The sequence below is a fragment of the Schistocerca cancellata genome, chromosome 5 (assembly GCF_023864275.1).
Source record: "Schistocerca cancellata isolate TAMUIC-IGC-003103 chromosome 5, iqSchCanc2.1, whole genome shotgun sequence".
In the NCBI taxonomy this organism is placed as follows: domain Eukaryota; kingdom Metazoa; phylum Arthropoda; class Insecta; order Orthoptera; family Acrididae; genus Schistocerca; species Schistocerca cancellata.
Genome location: NC_064630.1, coordinates 215,022,174 through 215,039,647, shown reverse-complemented (window position 1 = coordinate 215,039,647; position 17,474 = coordinate 215,022,174).

Genomic DNA, 17,474 nt, shown 5'->3' with positions numbered 1-17,474 from the left:
AGCCTCTGGTCGGTCATTAAGCGCCAAAGTAATTATTTTTCAAAGTGTTAACAGTAACTGTAAATGCGAGAGGTTTCGTTGTAAGAACCTTTCTAAATTGCAACAGATAATTAATTTACGTTAAAGTTCAATTGTACAGATTCCATGACTTCAGTAAATTTAATCTTGGCCTCTCCATGGCAACAATCTAAATTCTCTCAAGGTTTGCTTTGCAATCATTAAATAGAAATTAACAAAATTACATTCAATTCAGTTAATGCCAACTATATTTTAGTCACCACGTTCAAAATCTAAAGTTGGTACATGAATAACAGCGACCCTTCAAGAACCCGTCTCATATTTACTTATGCACATAAGTGATAAGAAAAGATAATATCCCTGAGAGAAAAAATCATGCACTAACAAAATAAAAATTCAGATAAATTAAAAATAAATATATATATATAAAATAGATATATAATTTTCGTATATAACGTAACAAATGGCAACGTAACACTGTTCCGAATCATACTTAACAATATGCAAAAAGTTGTGTTGGGCAGTTCAGACAGTGTCGGAAAGCCAGAAAATTGTAGTGACTGGGGAAAAAATCACAAAGGAAATCCCAAAGAGTTCAATTTTAAGTCCACTCCTGTTCTATATACATGTCAATGAGATTCCACTTAACATTCAACGAGCAAAACTGGTACTGTTTACAGACGATACTAGTGATATAATAAATGTCTTAGAGAGAAAGCAACAGAAGAGATTATCAATGATATTTTCCAAAGAAATATTAAGTGATTCTCTGAAAATGGACTACCCTAAATTTTGTAGTGGATCCTGATACAGTCTGGAATTCCGGTGTGATGATGTCTGCCTAGTACACATTACGACCCTCTTCAACTATCGGCGGTCTCTGTCAGTCAACAGACGAGGTCGGCCTGTACGCTTTTGTGCTGTACGTGTCCCTCCCCTTCCCTTCACTGTCACATCGGAAACAGGAGACTTAGGGATGTTTAGGACTGTGGAAACCTCGCGTACAGACGTATGACACAAGTGACACCTAATCACCTGACCACGTTCGAAGTCGCCGTTCTGCTGTCTCACGATGTCTAATGACTAATGAGGTCGTTGATTTGGAGTACCTGGCAGCAGGTGGCAGCACAATGCACCTAATCTTAAAAACGTATGTTTTTTGGGGTTTCCGGACACTTCTGATCACATAATGTATTACTGAACTTTTGAAACAATTAAGTTCCGCTACTTCTTATCTTTGTACAATTTGTAATGTTGGAAACAAACGTATCGACCTCCTGGCGTATTTTTCATATTCCCACTCAACAATGTCCACCGGAATAATTTTCTGTGGTAACTTATTGCCCAGAAAGGAAGTACTCATGGTACAAAAGGACGTCATGTAGGTGACTTTTCAAAAGAGCTAGGCATTTTAACTGCACCGTTATAATACACATATTCGTTAATGGCATTCGTCATAAGTAATCCATCACAATTTGATAAGAACAAGGTGTACGTACTGACAACAATAGAGGGAAAATTAATCTTTATTACCCTTTATTAAAGTTCCCAGTCGCTCACAGAAGAGTTCTATGTGCAACAATAAAAATTTTTGATCTTTTGCCCAGTAAAACAAAATGTCTAACAGATAGCGAAGGAAGTTTTTACTCTTATTTAAAATCGTTTCTCCTGGACAATTCCTTATATTCCATTGACGAATTTATACTCAAAAACTGGTAGCCAGTTAAAAAACAAACAATGAAATTTACTTTCACGCGTCGGACTAAAAATTATTATGTGCTCATTAATGTTAACACTTGTCATGCATACATATCCAGTAAACTCACTTGTTCCACATCTTTTTGATAAAATAACCGTTCAAATAATCTGTGGAACATGTTAGACTGTTCTGCTTGAGATCCTCTGCTGTACCCGCAGGAAAGGACACGTGGCTGTCAGTTGCACTCGAACATACTACTTTATTCATTTGACAAACATTACAAGAGTAAGAAAACATTAAAAACAGAGGAAGCCAAACATTAATTTTAGAACTTAATTCCCGGCTCAATGTGCATTCAATCTCACGCCTCAAGGGCAAAACAGCTTTAATTTAAAAACGGCTGAAGGCCAATAACTTAAGGCTCAAAACAGGAATGAATTTAAAGGCAGAAGGCCTTATCCTACAACTTCTTTGAATCAGGCTGAAGGCCCAAACAATGTCACGCCTTAAGGGCAAACAAAACAACTTTAATTGAAAATCGACCAGAAGCCATACATAAACAAACAACAAGCGCAAATAAGAAATGGCAGCACATCAAACGGCGCCCAGAAGTTTCCAAGGGTCGGCCTGGAATTCAAACACGAGCGCTCGCTTAGGTGATACAGACAGTCAGCCCAATAATTTTCAATCCGACGGCAACCCAACCGACAGACAGTCAGCGGACCAAACGACAGGATAACTTCCACTCCACCCGACCAGCACACAACAGGACGTTCAATGGAACAATATAGAAGGTGTTGGCGCCCACAACGAATTACACATTCGGCTGTCAAACTACACGCCGTGCTGGACAGCCACAACACGACGACGAAAATACGCTGCCTGAATTGACGTCAACGGCCAGGGCAGGTAACCGGAACTTTAACGACCACAAGGCCAAAGATTCGGCTGGTGCACTTATTCCAAAATAATCAAGTTAAGTTAAAGTCCACAGGAGGGCGGCTAGAATTTCGCCAACTTGAAAACACACGTTGTTGATCGCGGGAATGTCCGAACAGCCCACAACGAAATTCAGACGACACAGTGTGAACAGTTGGGGCTGGCTGGTAGGTTAAGTAAAGACTCAACTTTCGTGTCCGGGATCGGTGAGCCACGGACCTCGTAGCAATGGGAACAGCCCCTCACACTCCAAGCGCGCGTGGACCTCGCCAGCGGAGCCGGCCAGACACGCGCCACGGAGACTACCTCGCTGCTCCACGCCAACCGACCAACTGCCCGCACACGGCGCAGCCGGAAACTATAAGCGCGAGGCCAAAGATATTACAAGGGTGCGAATATCGACACACGCTGCTACTGCCATTCGCGGAGAGAGAGGATAACAGCATAATCGCGATAACCGCGGGAGGCTAATCACAGAATAGCAACCAAGGTTTAATGCAAAGCATAACACTAGCCAGCCACGGCTCACTGCTTCCAGTTTAGTTTTGTCCTGTGTCAGTAAACAGTAAGAGGCAGTTTATCCACATGCCATGCTAGCGACTGGTCCCGGCTTCACACGGGTGGTATTAGTCGACAACAACAATATTACACCTGGGGGTGAGGGCGTTTCGATCGGCTTAACGTGAGTCAGCTTGTAATCGGGGTTTCTTAGTGTATGCACAACTGACCTGAAAGCAACTACAGCGCGATGCGTTTTCCTTAGTCACCACTGAGCATGTTTACTGTAACGTCACCGCTTGTTTACAGTGACAGCCTAATCCAATAATGTCGTGACAGAGTAGTAAGTATGTACGGCCAGATAATTTGTTTATAATACTTAATGACGTACACAAACCCACCTCATTAGCGAAAACTATATCAAAATCCATACAACAGTTCCAGAGATTAGCCATAAAATACAGATAGACAAACACAGTGGGGTACTTCAATTTATGATTTTTTTTTTAATCATCAGTCTTCTGACTGGTTTGGTGCCACCCGCCGTGAATTCCTCTCCTGTGCAAACCTTTCCATCTCAGAGTAACAATTGCAACCTATGTGCTCAGTTATTTGCTGAATGTATCCCCTATGTCTATCTTCCTCAACAGTTTTTACCTTCTACAGCTCCCTCTAGTTCCGTGGAAGTTATTCCCTGATGACTTAACACATGTCCTATCATCCTGTCCCTTCTGGTCAGTGTTTCCCATTTTTTCCTTTCCTTGCTGATTCCGCGGAGAACCTCCTCATTCCTAATCTTGCCACACCACCTAATATGGTATATTCTGCTGTAGTACCACATCTCTAATGCTTCGATTTTCATCTGTTCAAGTTTTCCCACAGTCAATGTCTTACTGCTATACAGTGCCGTGCTCCAGGCGTGTGTTCCCAGAAAATTTTCCTCAAGTCTAGGTTAACGTTTGATACTAGTAAATTTCTTCTGGCCAGGAATGCCCTTTTTGCAAGTGCTACTTTTCTTTTTATGTACCCCTTGCGTTACTTTGCTACCTACATAGCAGAATACCTTAGCTTCATTTACTTCGTGATCACCAATTACTGTGTTAACTTCCTCGCTTTTCTCATCTCTCCTACTTCTCCTTACTTCCTTCTTTCTTCGGTTTACTCTCAGTCCATATTCTGCATTCATTAGATCGTTTGTTCCATTCAACAAATCCTTTAATTCTTGTTGACTTTAACTGAGGAGGGCAATGTCAGCAGCGAATCATATCATTGGCTTCCTTCACCTTGAATATTAAATCCGCAGTTGAAGCTTGAGAGGTGGCATGAGCCCCCTCTCATATTTCTATCTTACAATTCTCCTCTGTAATTGCATGCAGTGGAAAGTTGCTATTCCTTCACACGCAGACTTCCCACGCAGCGTCTCTCGTCACCCGGGTGGTCCGGTGACAGACGGGCTCTGCTGACTTTGAAAGGGTAAGCCGACAGGTGTGAGAGAGTCGAGTGAATGCTTTCGAGACGCCGACATTGTCAAGAGGCACGCCCGCAGGGGCCTGAAGTAGCGGCTGGGCTAGAGGTTCCGTTACTTCGCAGAAACTTAGCGAAAACACTTTCTGGCGGGCTACCAGCGAGGCGTCGGAATGACTTGTGTACCCAGGCAGTTGTGGCGGGCAAATTCCCGCGCTTTCTGCAAAATCGTAACTGTGATTGGCTTGCTCAGGACATAGATCCGTGACGTAGCAAAATCGGCGCAGAAATTGGCGCCAAGAATCTCCATTGGTGGAATGGTAGTGTTGCGGCAATGGAGTGGAATTTTCCGCCGGTTTTCGAGTTGCTGATTGGAATGGTTAACCACGGCCACTGTCGTGGGGGCGGGAATGTTCTGTGTTCGGTTTTGTATGGGTGATCTTGTGGATAGTCGGCTCTCGCCTTTCGGTCGAGGACGTCGAAGCAACCAGCCATCGCCTCCGGTACGCCAAATCATGTCCTGGCAGTTAAGAAGACAGTTTGGTATGGTATGTCCACAGCACCGGCAGACAGGGATTTTCCTAGGTGATAATCAGAGCTCAGCAGAGCGTGCCTGTTCATCTTTTTCTAACTTTGTTCTGTCTTGGGTAGCAGCAATTAATGTTGGGTTGGCTATGTGTTTTCTCTAAGATTGGAGTTGCAAGGAATTGGCTGCACATACCACTTCGTCATAATCCTCACAATCTAGTTTAGGGACAAGTTCACATTCACAGCGTTTGTTTGAGTATCCAATTTGAGCCAATTTGATGTATTGTAAATGTTTCATGTGTTTTTGTTTATTATTTGTGTTTAGTCTTAATAAATCATATTGTTATTTTGGACAGAACTTTCATTCTGTTAATCGGTAGAGCAACCCTATCATTCCTCACTATGTTAATGAAACCTTCGTTTATTTAACTTATTTATCAAATTAAATTATTGCAGGTGCCAAACTCTCTTCTACTCCACTGGCAGGGTTGATTAGAGTCAGTTCGCGTATTTTTTTTTAATCCTTGTGCAACAGCAAAAGTCGGAGTTAGAATAGGGGGGGGGGGGGGGGGGCTTAGAGCATCATTTACATATGTAGATTGTAGAAGAATTTAGAGTTAAATACACTGCTGGCCCCGGCACCTCGCATAAAATGGCGACCCTTAGCCTCGGATCTTTCCTGTGAATCGCTGATAAGCTAGTACTATTAGTAGTAGGGACATTCAGAATTTTTTTTGCTTAATTTTTTTATTGATAAATACCCAAGTTTTTTTCCTGGTAGTTCCGCGTTTAGTTTTAAGTAGCGGCGCATAATTACAGTTTTTGTTTTCAGTGTATATATTCTTGTGTTCATTGTTTTTGTGTTCCTTTGATGGTGTGTCCGTATCACATCACGCTTTGTCGGGTTTTTGTGCGGTTTCTGTACCACAACAAATCGTGCGTATAATTACAGCGTTGGAGAGGCATTGTTGAAATTTTATGTCTATGTGTAAAAATATATGGAGTAGATTAATTTTATTGAGCATTTTAGATAAATTTGTTTTTCATGAATGATAACGAGAAGTAAGGCACGACTATTATCGAGCGAAGCTAAAACAAAAGAGGATAGCATAATGGATAAGGGGCAGTTTACTGACGGGAATAGGTTCGGAGATGAGATGGGCACATTCTTAGCAGGACAGGACACCAGGGTCATTGATGAGGACGGTGATTTGGACGCGATCTTAAGGCAACGTAGCGGCCGTGATAATGATAGTGAGGTAGAGGATGAAACAGAGACAGGCACACAGGTCGAGACGGCAGCAGAAGTTCATAATCAAACGAACGAGAGCAGACAGGTGCCAGCTCGGTCATGTCAGAGCTCTAGCGCACAGGTGTCCAAAGTTACATCGCCCATGTTTGAAGAGGATCAAAAAGATGACATAAACCCAATACTGAGCTTCCTACGATCAATGAAAGAAGGAGCTGACGAACAGCGTAAGAAGGACACTCAGGAAATAATTTCACATATAGGAGAAATTCGAGGGGAATTACTAACAATAAAGAAAGAATGTGGAGAAGTAAAACAAATGTCAATGGCTGCACAAAAAGTAGCAGGCCTGGCCAAAACGGCAGCGATAGGGGCAATGAAAGTCGCGGAAGCAACTTCTAAACTCGCAGGGCGCTTGCGACATACAACACAATCCCACTCAAAATCTCTAGCATTCTTAAAAACTCAAAGTAATATCGTGGTTGCGAACACCACGAAACGAATGGAAGAAGTAGAGAGCCGGATAGCAAAACTAGAGCAAAACGGGCACACGAGCACTGCGCGTTCGGATGCCAATGATGGAATACACAGAATTGTGTCTCCGAGGAAAAGCCCGCCGTGCTCTAGCCCAATGACCGAGTGCGGAACTAACAATGCACACGCAGAAACAGCGAGTAATAGCTCCAATAATAATAGCCCACTTAGGAGAGTGAATTCTGAGTGCCACTTCCACTGTGATACAGAGGTAGCACATCACAGTTATCAGCAAGATAGAACAGGACACTCAGCAGACGTGCAAGTATCGGAAACGAGTGACAACACCAGTGCGAGGATCAGACAGGATTTTGATCACAATCACTTCCTGTCGATACTAAAATTCCAGAAGTTCAAAGAAAATGGAGGGTCGATGTATCCGAAGAGCTGGGTGATGCAGTTTACAAATTCATTACCGGCATCATGGCCAACCCAGGCAAAATTAGAATTCATGTGTGGACACATCGAAGACCAAGCCGCGGAAAAGATGCGGGGTGTGGCAGTGACGTGTCGGACTTATCAGGAATTTGTTGGTGCATTCCTGCGGACCTACTGGTCAAAGGAAACGCAAGACAGGATTAAAGAGGAAATAATATTTTGTCCTGAACTGGAAGTGTCCGGGCATAGGAGCGCAACCAAATTTCTTGATGATTTACTCAAGAAGAATCAATTTTTAGATAGTCCATATAGCAACGGAGAAATCATTAAATTTTGCTTTTCCAAATTGCCAGTTAGGTACCAACAGACACTTGTCGGGAAGTGTGGATCTGACATAGAAGCATTCAAGAGTCTATTGCGCGAACTCGAAGTAGTCTTTGATAAACAAGACGCAAAGGACAGGAAGAAGGGGCAAAGTAACAAATACCACGGGCCAGGAAGGGAAGACGACAACAGATCGCATAATTGCACTGGTCAGTTAGGAAACCAGGGTTACGGAAGTCAAGGTTACGCTATTCAAGGTTATGGAAACCAAAGACACGGAAACCAGAACGTCAGGGAGCAGGGTCAATCTAGACAAGGAATCTGGGATAGGAGGAATAACGAACGGCAAAGCGACCGTAATTGGAGAGAGCGAAACCAAGGACAACAGTGGAAACAGGAGATTGAAACTAGACCCGCAAATCCTAATGCACGTCAGAGGAGGGGGAGCTTAACAAGGGATTGACGCCAGACTAGTGCGAAGACATGCCGCCGGAATTTCGCACGTAATCTCGGACCTGGACAACTATGGATGATACATTACGAAGATTTATCAGAAATCCTGCTCGAGGAACATAAAGCAACTCCTCGACAAGATCGGCAGCTTCTTATCACAGTAGCAATAGCTGAAAAGAGTATGAATGCGATAATAGATAGTGGAAGCTACATAACAGCAATATCCGAGGCAGCATACAAGAGGTGCTCTCAGGAGATGGACTGGTCTGTTCTATCGGTTAAGAAAACCAAAATAAAAGGGGCATTAGCGGGTAAATGTACGGAGGTCACCCAACAAACAAGACTGGAATTCTCCTGCGAAGGACACAAAATAGAGTCTAACTTCTGGATCGTGCCAAATCTGGCGATCGACATGATAATAGGAACGGACTTCCTAAATGAACATGAAGCGATAGTTGATCTAGGACGAGGTGAAGTGGTTTTGGTTATATGGCATACTCACCTCAACTATGGACACTTCGGACCACGCAAGTCCAATCTCAAGCTAAGGACCATGTGTTACTTTCGAAACATGGAGCGTCGAATACGGAGGGTACTGTCGGTGTGTAAAGACTGCCAAAAGGCTAAGCACACCACTGTGAGCATGCAGGCACCATTATACCCAATCGTACCGACCAAATTAAGACAATTAGCAGCAACAGATGTGTTGGGACCTTTGCCAAGAACAAGAAGAGGATATACTTACGTATTAGTGTTTGTTGAACTAACGTCCAAATACGTACCTTTACGCCACTGAAGAGGGCGACAGGACGAACTGTATCACGAGCCCTAATCCGGGATTTCCTACCACAGGTTGGTCATGTGAGTAAAATTATTTCTGATAACGGGCCACAGTTTAAGTCAAAAACATGGAAGGAGACGTTGCGTCGATGTAAAATTGATCCCAGTTTTATATCTTCACACCATCCGAGCTCGAATGCTGCAGAACGGGATATTAAGGAACTCGGAAACTTGTGCTGGTTGTACTGTAACAAACAGCACACGACATGGGACATTTTCCTTAAAGACTTCCAGGAGGTGATCAATGAGGCACCCCATGGGATAACAAAATTGGCACCCATTACAGTACTGAAAAACCGGATTCCTAAGGACTTGATAACTGAGGTCGTAAACTTCCCACCAAGGGCGTGAACGCAGCACCAAGCCATAGTGGATTTGGCTCTCAAGAGGATACGGGCTGCAGCAGAGGTCAGGAAGAGACGTGCCGACAGGGGAGCTCGTCTACGACACTTCCAAATTGGACAAAAGGTGCTCGTGAAGTCTTTCCGACTTTCGAACAAACAAAAAATGAAATGCCAAAAATTCTATTCTGTTTACAATAGCCCGTACCGTATAAGGAGAGCAGCTCACCACAATGCTTATGAATTGGAGATGCTGAAAGGAAAGAAGTCCATAGGACTCCACCACATCTCTCACACAAAGGAGTTCGTGGAATAGTAATAGTGGAAGTGGTGTACATAGTAGAATAGGCAAATATATGAACCTTTATTCGGGGAACAATAATCATTGCATTAATAGATTAAGATTGTTAAAATATTAACACGCTGCGTTTTCTCGCATAAGAATTTAATGCTGTTAACTTTTTTGTCTATGTTCGGGATCTCCTCTGTCGTTGCGATAAGAGGCACTACCTTTCCATGAGAAATGTTTTTGTCCTTTCCTATCTGGTGTCCATGTTAAGGGGTTAAGATGAGTGACAAGATCTCGCACAAACGGGCGCATACAAAAACGTGCTCTTAGAAGCGTTCTGAGAAGTCGTGATACGCGCCATAGCGGCCACAACCAGTTCATGAGACGTTCATACCAATGCTTGCAGGCACGCGTCAGTGCACTGCAAGATTGTGGTATATTGCGTGATTTCGAGGATGAATATGGGCAGTATAGTTTCTGCAGAGCTGCGCCAGCATCGTTGTCTTGCAAGTCGGGGTGAACCTGTGAGCGTTTGACTCCAATGATGCCCTAGACGATAGAAATGCGGGCATAAAGCCTACCATGCCAATGTGCTGGTTGGGGATTTAGCGTGCTGCTCGTGACTGTCACAGATGAATAACCAAGGAATTATACTTGGAGATTCGTGACATACTCTGTAGCTGGCGTGTGTTGGGCGACGGAATCCTCAACAGGAACCAGTCCTGGCTTGGTCATATTACATTGCCTCTGGAAAGGTGTGCTTTGATAGCGAAAACCGCATCACATAGAGAAGGAAGTTGCAACTATAAATTTATTGTCGTGTATAGCCATGGCAAACCCAGTCTCTGGAGTTTCAGTGAGGCGTAGTGAGAACTCGGAGGCCATGTCGTACGGCGCGCACATCACTGTCGTCAATAGCGGCGAGCAGCGAGACATCTCAGCGGAACAGGAATTATGTAAGAGTGTTGTATAAGGTAAAAAGAAAAAAAAAAATAATAGAGAGAGTACCATATACTAGGATAAATTAAACTTTAGGATTTTACAATAACTAGATCCTTAATAGTGTGGCGGTTTTCTACCACAAGTGTTCAGCAGAGCGCGCCTGTTGAGATGCTATTTTTCAGGTCACCAAACCACAGACCCGAGATGGAGGGTCGACGGGCGAGCGAAAGTAGCATAGTTGCATGTTCTTTATAGCACAGTAAAACTTAGACCTGCATAACAACATAATTTAATTAAAAGACATAGAATGTAGATCGTTGGTAAATGGTAGTTAATTCTTGAGCATGTCTACTGTCGATCTATATAATTAATAGTAATATTAGTGCGGGCCCGCACATTTAGCTGTTCATCCAGTGTAGCGTCACACACCATGTACAGTAGTGAGACCAGTCTCTATTTTGTTATAATGATAGCCATAGATTAATAGCTATAAAAGTAAAATAAGAGTGTCTGAAATGACAGACCATCAATGTGTCATTATGTAAATTTATTATAACATAGAAGGTCATGGGAAAAAGTTAGGCATAAGATTTTTGTCAGAACTGTGCAGATGACGGGTATCGTGGCAATGCAGCGGCCAGCCAGCGCAAAAACAAGAGGTCTTCGGCTACCTGCCAGAAGGCGAGCGTCCGGTCCTGCAAGCTGACAGTCACCGGGCCATATACCTGAGGGATTAGGCGGGATCCTCGCCGGGCCACAAGCGAAAGTGAGGCTGGCCATTGACACTGACACGCGACCCACACGCGACAGCCTGCTAGCTCTCCGGATGCGGCAGCCATTTGGAGGGATTCCCTGCGGCAGACCACGTTGTCGTGAGTACACGAAGAAGATCACATATCGTGTCAGAACCTGCGCCTCATGTGCCTCAGGACAGAAAGGGACGCTATATACTCACCTGTTTGGGTTTTTACAACTCACTAGCATTGGCCGATCTGCATACACAAAGCAGTATCGTGCCACACTAACAAATGTATGGTCTCATTTCTAACTTCTCCTCTCTATTAGAGAGCAGTTTCAGCAATCGTCGCTCCTAGTTCGATCCTGTATGGATGACCTCACACACTTGTGGAGTCACTCCACGTGCCATCATCCCTCGTCGAACTGCAATATTGGGAAACGTAAAGTACTGTCCAGCGAGAGAAGAGACCTAGACTAGTGATGTATCCCAACAAGTGAGGAGAGCCTATCACTGTGTCTTCCTACCGTACTGCCGTGATCATATGCGTAGGTCTTGGTGCAATCTCAACAGAGTACTGCAGATGCTCCAGCACACCCTATTGCCGTTGCAATAACGTAGCAACAACACCCAACGTTTAGCCCTATGTGATGTCAGTACTGTGGAATTTGTGAAGTGCTTCGAATATTTCTAGCAATGTGATTTAGTGCCTCATTCTCAGCACAGTTGTGAATTTTGTGCAATGTGCACGCACAACTTGATGCCCCATGAACCTTGTTTTTTTTCTTAAATTTCTTTCTCTAGTGTTGTTTTTGTAATGTATGTTATACCTTGTATGTGTTTGTGTTTTACACTGTAATTCTTATTACAAATTACTGTATTGTTCTCCACACCATGTTTTTTTTGTATTTTGTATTTATTGTTGTGTGTATGCAAACAGTGTGCCTGAAGTCCCCATAAACCGAAGCAGATACCACCACTGTCATTGTGAATGGACCATCAGTTCAGGGAACATTTTGTAAAGGTTATTCTTGCTGCAGGGAGACAGAATGAATCGGAGGTTGTAATTAGATTCTGAAAGCTCACAAAGAGATTGTTAACTTAAATAGTATCATGTGTGAGTTAGTTCAGGTTAGTTTAATGATTAAAATTGTTGTAACATCGTGGGCATTTAATTGCGGAGCACTCCAACTCTGATTGTAAAGAATAAATTGCTCCATATTTGGCTCACATGCCCGGGCCATATTTAGAGAGTGAATGTCTGTGTGAATCGGTGTTTGGAAGGGGCTCCCTGGGTATGGATGTGTGATGTGAGTGTTAGTGTTCCATATTAAGAACGTGAAGTTGGCTACATCATAAATAATCCTCCCTCTATGAGCTGCATTTTTCAGTTGCAGTGATTTTCTTTATAGAGTGCGGCATGTGCAGCCAGTTTGCGAGATTGTTCTTGGGCGATTGACTCACTACCTTGCTCCTAAGTGAGCCAACCGCTCACCAATTACAATCTAAAATGGCGTAGGTGCTATGAGAGGTGGCATGAGCCCCCTCTCATATTTCTATCTTACGATTCTCCTCTGTAATTGCATGCAGTGGAAAGTTGCTATTCCTTCACACGCAGACTTCCCACGCAGCGTCTCTCATCACCCGGGTGGTCCGGTGACAGGCGGGCTCTGCTGACTTTGAAAGGGTAAGCCGACGGGTGTGAGAGAGTCATGGGAATGCTTTCCAGACGCCGACATTGTCAAGAGGCACGCCCGCAGGGGCCTGAAGTAGCGGCTGGGCTAGAGGTTCCGTTACTTCGCAGAAACTTAGCGAAAACACTTTCTGGCGGGCTACCAGCGAGGCGTGGGAATGACTTGTGTACCCAGGCAGTTGTGGCGGGCAAATTCCCGCGCTTTCTGCAAAATCGTAACTGTGATTGGCTTGCTCAGGGCATAGATCCGTGACGTAGCAAAATCGGCGCAGAAATTGGCGCCAAGAATCTCCATTGGTGGAATGGTAGTGTTCCAGCAATGGAGTGGAATTTTCCGCCGGTTTTCGAGTTGCTGATTGGAACGGTTAACCACGGCCACTGTCGTGGGGGCGGGAATGTTCTGTGTTCGGTTTTGTACGGGTGCTCTTGTGGATAGTCGGCTCTCACCTTTCGGTCGAGAACGTCGAAGCAACCAGCCATCGCCTCCGGTACGCCAAATCGTGTTCTGGCAGTTAAGAAGACAGTTTGGTATGGTATGTCCGCAGCACCGGCAGACAGGGATTTTCCTAGGTGATAATCAGAGCTCAGCAGAGCGCGTCTGTTCGTCTTTTTCTAACTTTGTTCTGTCTTGGGTAGCAGCAATTAATGTTGGGTTGGCTATGTGTTTTCTCTAAGATTTTAGTTGCAAGGAATTGGCTGCACATACCACTTCGTCATAATCCTCACAATCTAGTTTAGGGACAAGTTCACATTCACAGCGTTTGTTTGAGTATCCAATTTGAGCCAATTTGATGTATTGTAAATGTTTCATGTGTTTTTGTTTATTATTTTGTGTTTAGTCTTAATAAATCATATTGTTATTTTGGACAGAACTTTCATTCTGTTAATTGATAGAGTAACCCTATCATTCCTCACTATGTTAATGAAACCTTCGTTCATTTAACTTATTTATCAAATTAAATTATTGCAGGTGCCAAACTCTCTTCTACTCAACTGGCAGGGTTGATTAGAGTCAGTTCGTGTATTTTTTTTAATCCTTGTGCAACAGCAAAAGTCGGAGTTAGAATATGGGGGGGCTTAGAGCATCATGTACATATGTAGATTCTAGAAGAATTTAGTGTTATATACACTGCTTGCCCCGGCACCTCGCAAGCTTTCTTTTATTTCCGCCATTGCTTCTTCGATGTATGGACTGAGCAGCAGCGGCGAAAGACTACATCGGTCTCTTACACCATTTTTAATTCGTTCAGTTCCTTCTTGGTCTTCCGTTCTTACTATTAGCTTCTGGCTCTTGTACATATTGTATATTACCCGTCTCTCCCTATAGCTCACCCCATTTTTCTCAGGATTTCCAACATCTTGCATCAGCTTGCACTGTCAAAGGCTTTCTCCAGGACAACATATCGCATGAACGTCTTTTTTTTCAGTCTTTCTTTCTTTATCAACTGTGACGCCAGAAATGCCTCCTGGACCTCTTTACTTTTCATAAAGCCAAGCTGATCGTCATCTCACAGGTCCCCAATTTTCTTTTCCGTTCTTCTGTATATTATTGTTGCCAGCAACTTGGACGCAGAGCTGATAACTGATTGTGCAATAATTCTCGCACTTGTTGACTTTGCCGGCCGGAGTGGCCGTGCGGTTCTATGCGCTACAGTCTGGACCCGAGCGACCGCTACGGTCGCAGGTTCGATTCCTGCCTCGGGCATGGATGTGTGTGTTGTCCTTAGGTTAGTTAGGTTTAATTACTTCTAAGTTCTAGGCGACTGATGACCTCAGAAGTTAAGTCACATAGTGCTCAGAGCCATTTGAACCATTTTGAACTTGTTGACTTTTTCTATCTTCGGAAATGTGTGGATGCTGTTTTCTTCCTAAAGTCTAGTGGTACATCCCCAGTCTCACACATTCTACACACCAACATTAATAATCGCTTTGTTACCACTTTCCCCTGTGATTTTAGAAATTCCGACGTAATGTTATCTATTCCTCCTTACAAAGCTCTTTTAAATTCTCATTCTAATACTGGATCCGCTATCTCTGCTATACTAACTGCTGTTTCTTCTTTTATCACGTCATCAGACAAGTCTTCTCCCTCATAGAGGCCTTTAATGTAGTCTTCCCACCTATCAGTTCTCTCCTCTGCATTTAACAGTGGAATTCCTTTTGCACGATGGGAATTACCAGACTTTGAACGCAGAATGGTACTTGGAGCTAGACGCATGGGACATTCCGTTGATTTTAATTTCACCGAGAGTTGCTTTGATTTTTCTATATGCTGAGTCACTCCTTCCGACAATCATTTCTTTTCCGATATCTTTACGTTTTTCATGTAGCCATTTCCCCTTAGCATTTTTGCACTTCCAATTTATTTCATTTCTAACTGATTTGTATTTCCGAATTTCCCTGAATATTTTGTACTTCTTTCTTTCTTCGATAGGCTGAAATATTTCTTGTGTTACCCATGGAAATATTTCTTGTGCTAGCCACCGTTACTTCGCAGTTACCTTCTTTGTACCTACGTTTTGCTCTCCAACTTACGTGATTACCCTTTTGAGGTACGTCCATTCGTTTTCAACTGAACTGGCTACAAATCTGTTTATTAACACATTAATTATTGCCTCAGAGAACTTCAAGCTTCTCTCTTCATTCCTCAGTATTTCCGTATTCAACTTCTTTGCGCACTGATTCTTCCTGACTAGTCTCTTAAACTTCAGCCTACTATTCATCATTACCAAATTGTGATCTCTCAGTCTGTATCTGTACCAGCGTGCACCTTACAGTCAAATATCTGATTTCATAATCTCCGCCTGAGCGTGATGTAATCTCACTCAAATCTTCTTGTATCTCTCGGTTTTTTCCAAGTATACCTCCACCTCTTGAACAGAGTATTCGGTATTACCGTCTAAAATTTGTTGCAGAACTCAGTTACTCTTGCTTCTCTCTCTTTACTACTACCAAGCCCATATTCTCCCGTAACCCTTTCTCCGACTCCTTCCCCTACCAGCGCATTCCAGTCCACTATGTCTATTAGGTTTTTCATCTCCTGTTACGTACTGAATTCAGTATCGTCATATAGTTTCTCTCTCTTCATCTTCTGCTTGCAACGTCGGCATGTATACCTGAACAATTGTTGTCGATGCTGTTTTCTTGTCAATTCTGATGAGAACAACCGTACTACTGAACTGTTCACAGTAATTCACTCTCTGGTCAACCTTCCTATTGGTAAATAACCCTACTCCTGTTATACCATTTTCTGCTGTCTTTCATATTACCCCATACTCGTCTGACTCACACTTACGTTTCAATTCACTGACGGCCATTATCTCTAGATTGGGCCTCAAAATTTCCCTTTTCAAATTGTCTAGCTTCCCTGCTACGTTCAGACATCAGACATTCCACGCCCCGACTCGTAGAACGTTATCTTTCTATTGGTTATTCAGCCCTTTTCTCATGGTCACGTCCCTCTTCGCAGTCCCCTCCCGGAGATATGAATGGAGGACTAGCCCGGAATTTTTTCCAATGAGGAAATCATCATGATACTTTTTCAGTTACAGGCCACATGTCTTGTGGATAGATGTTACGTGTCTTTAATGCAGTGGTTTCCATTTCCTTCTGCATACTCATGCAGTTGATCATTTGTGATTCTTCCGCCTTTTAGGGGCGGTTTCCCACTCCAAGGGCAAAAAATTGCCCTGAACCTCTGTCCGCTCCTCTGCCTCCTTTGACAAGACTGTTGGCAGAACGAGGATGGCTTCTTACGCCGAAAGTCTCCTGCTACCATTGCTGAAGGTCTTTATTCAAAGTTTAAACAGAGGTGGGGTTCTAACCCTGGATCAAGGACGTTCTGATAACTAATCAAACACTGCAGATGATACAGGGTGATTATAATTAAACTTTCGCAACTTGGGAGGGCCCAACGAATAAGGGGTGAGCGTAGTACAATGAAACTTTGTGGAAACATTTGTGAAGACAAACGGAGGTGAAATAACGAACAAATCCTTGAAAGAAACGTATTTTAATTTCCACATGAGACGGCTTTTGTTAAGAGCTTACAGTCTCCACGTTTCAGGTTACAAACGTTGCCCAATGAGACGACCATACGCGCCCACGACTGCCTCGAACTGCACTAGAGATTGCTCTACTGCTGCCCAAAACATCTCAGGCGGGATGTTGATTACCTAACTCGCTATGCTCATCTTCAACGTCTGCGAGTGTTAGCATCCCGTTGATTAAACCACGTCCATCAGGTACCTCCACAACCAGAACTCATACTGGGTTAAATCTCGCTGGCCACCCAGTTTTCAACGATCTGCCAATGATATGGTTTTCTCCAAATGTGTTACCAGGAAACCGAATGACCTCAAGACCAATGTGGGGTGGAGCTTAGTTGTCACTTTGAAAGGGCCACAGCACTATTGCTATTGATTTGATAAAACAGCTTTACAGAGTAAGGCCCTGCTCACTTTGCCCAGACCCATCTACTGTATTGCACACTGATGTCTGGCTTCAACCTCTCGCGTCCGTCGGCCGTCGTAATTTAATATATTATTAT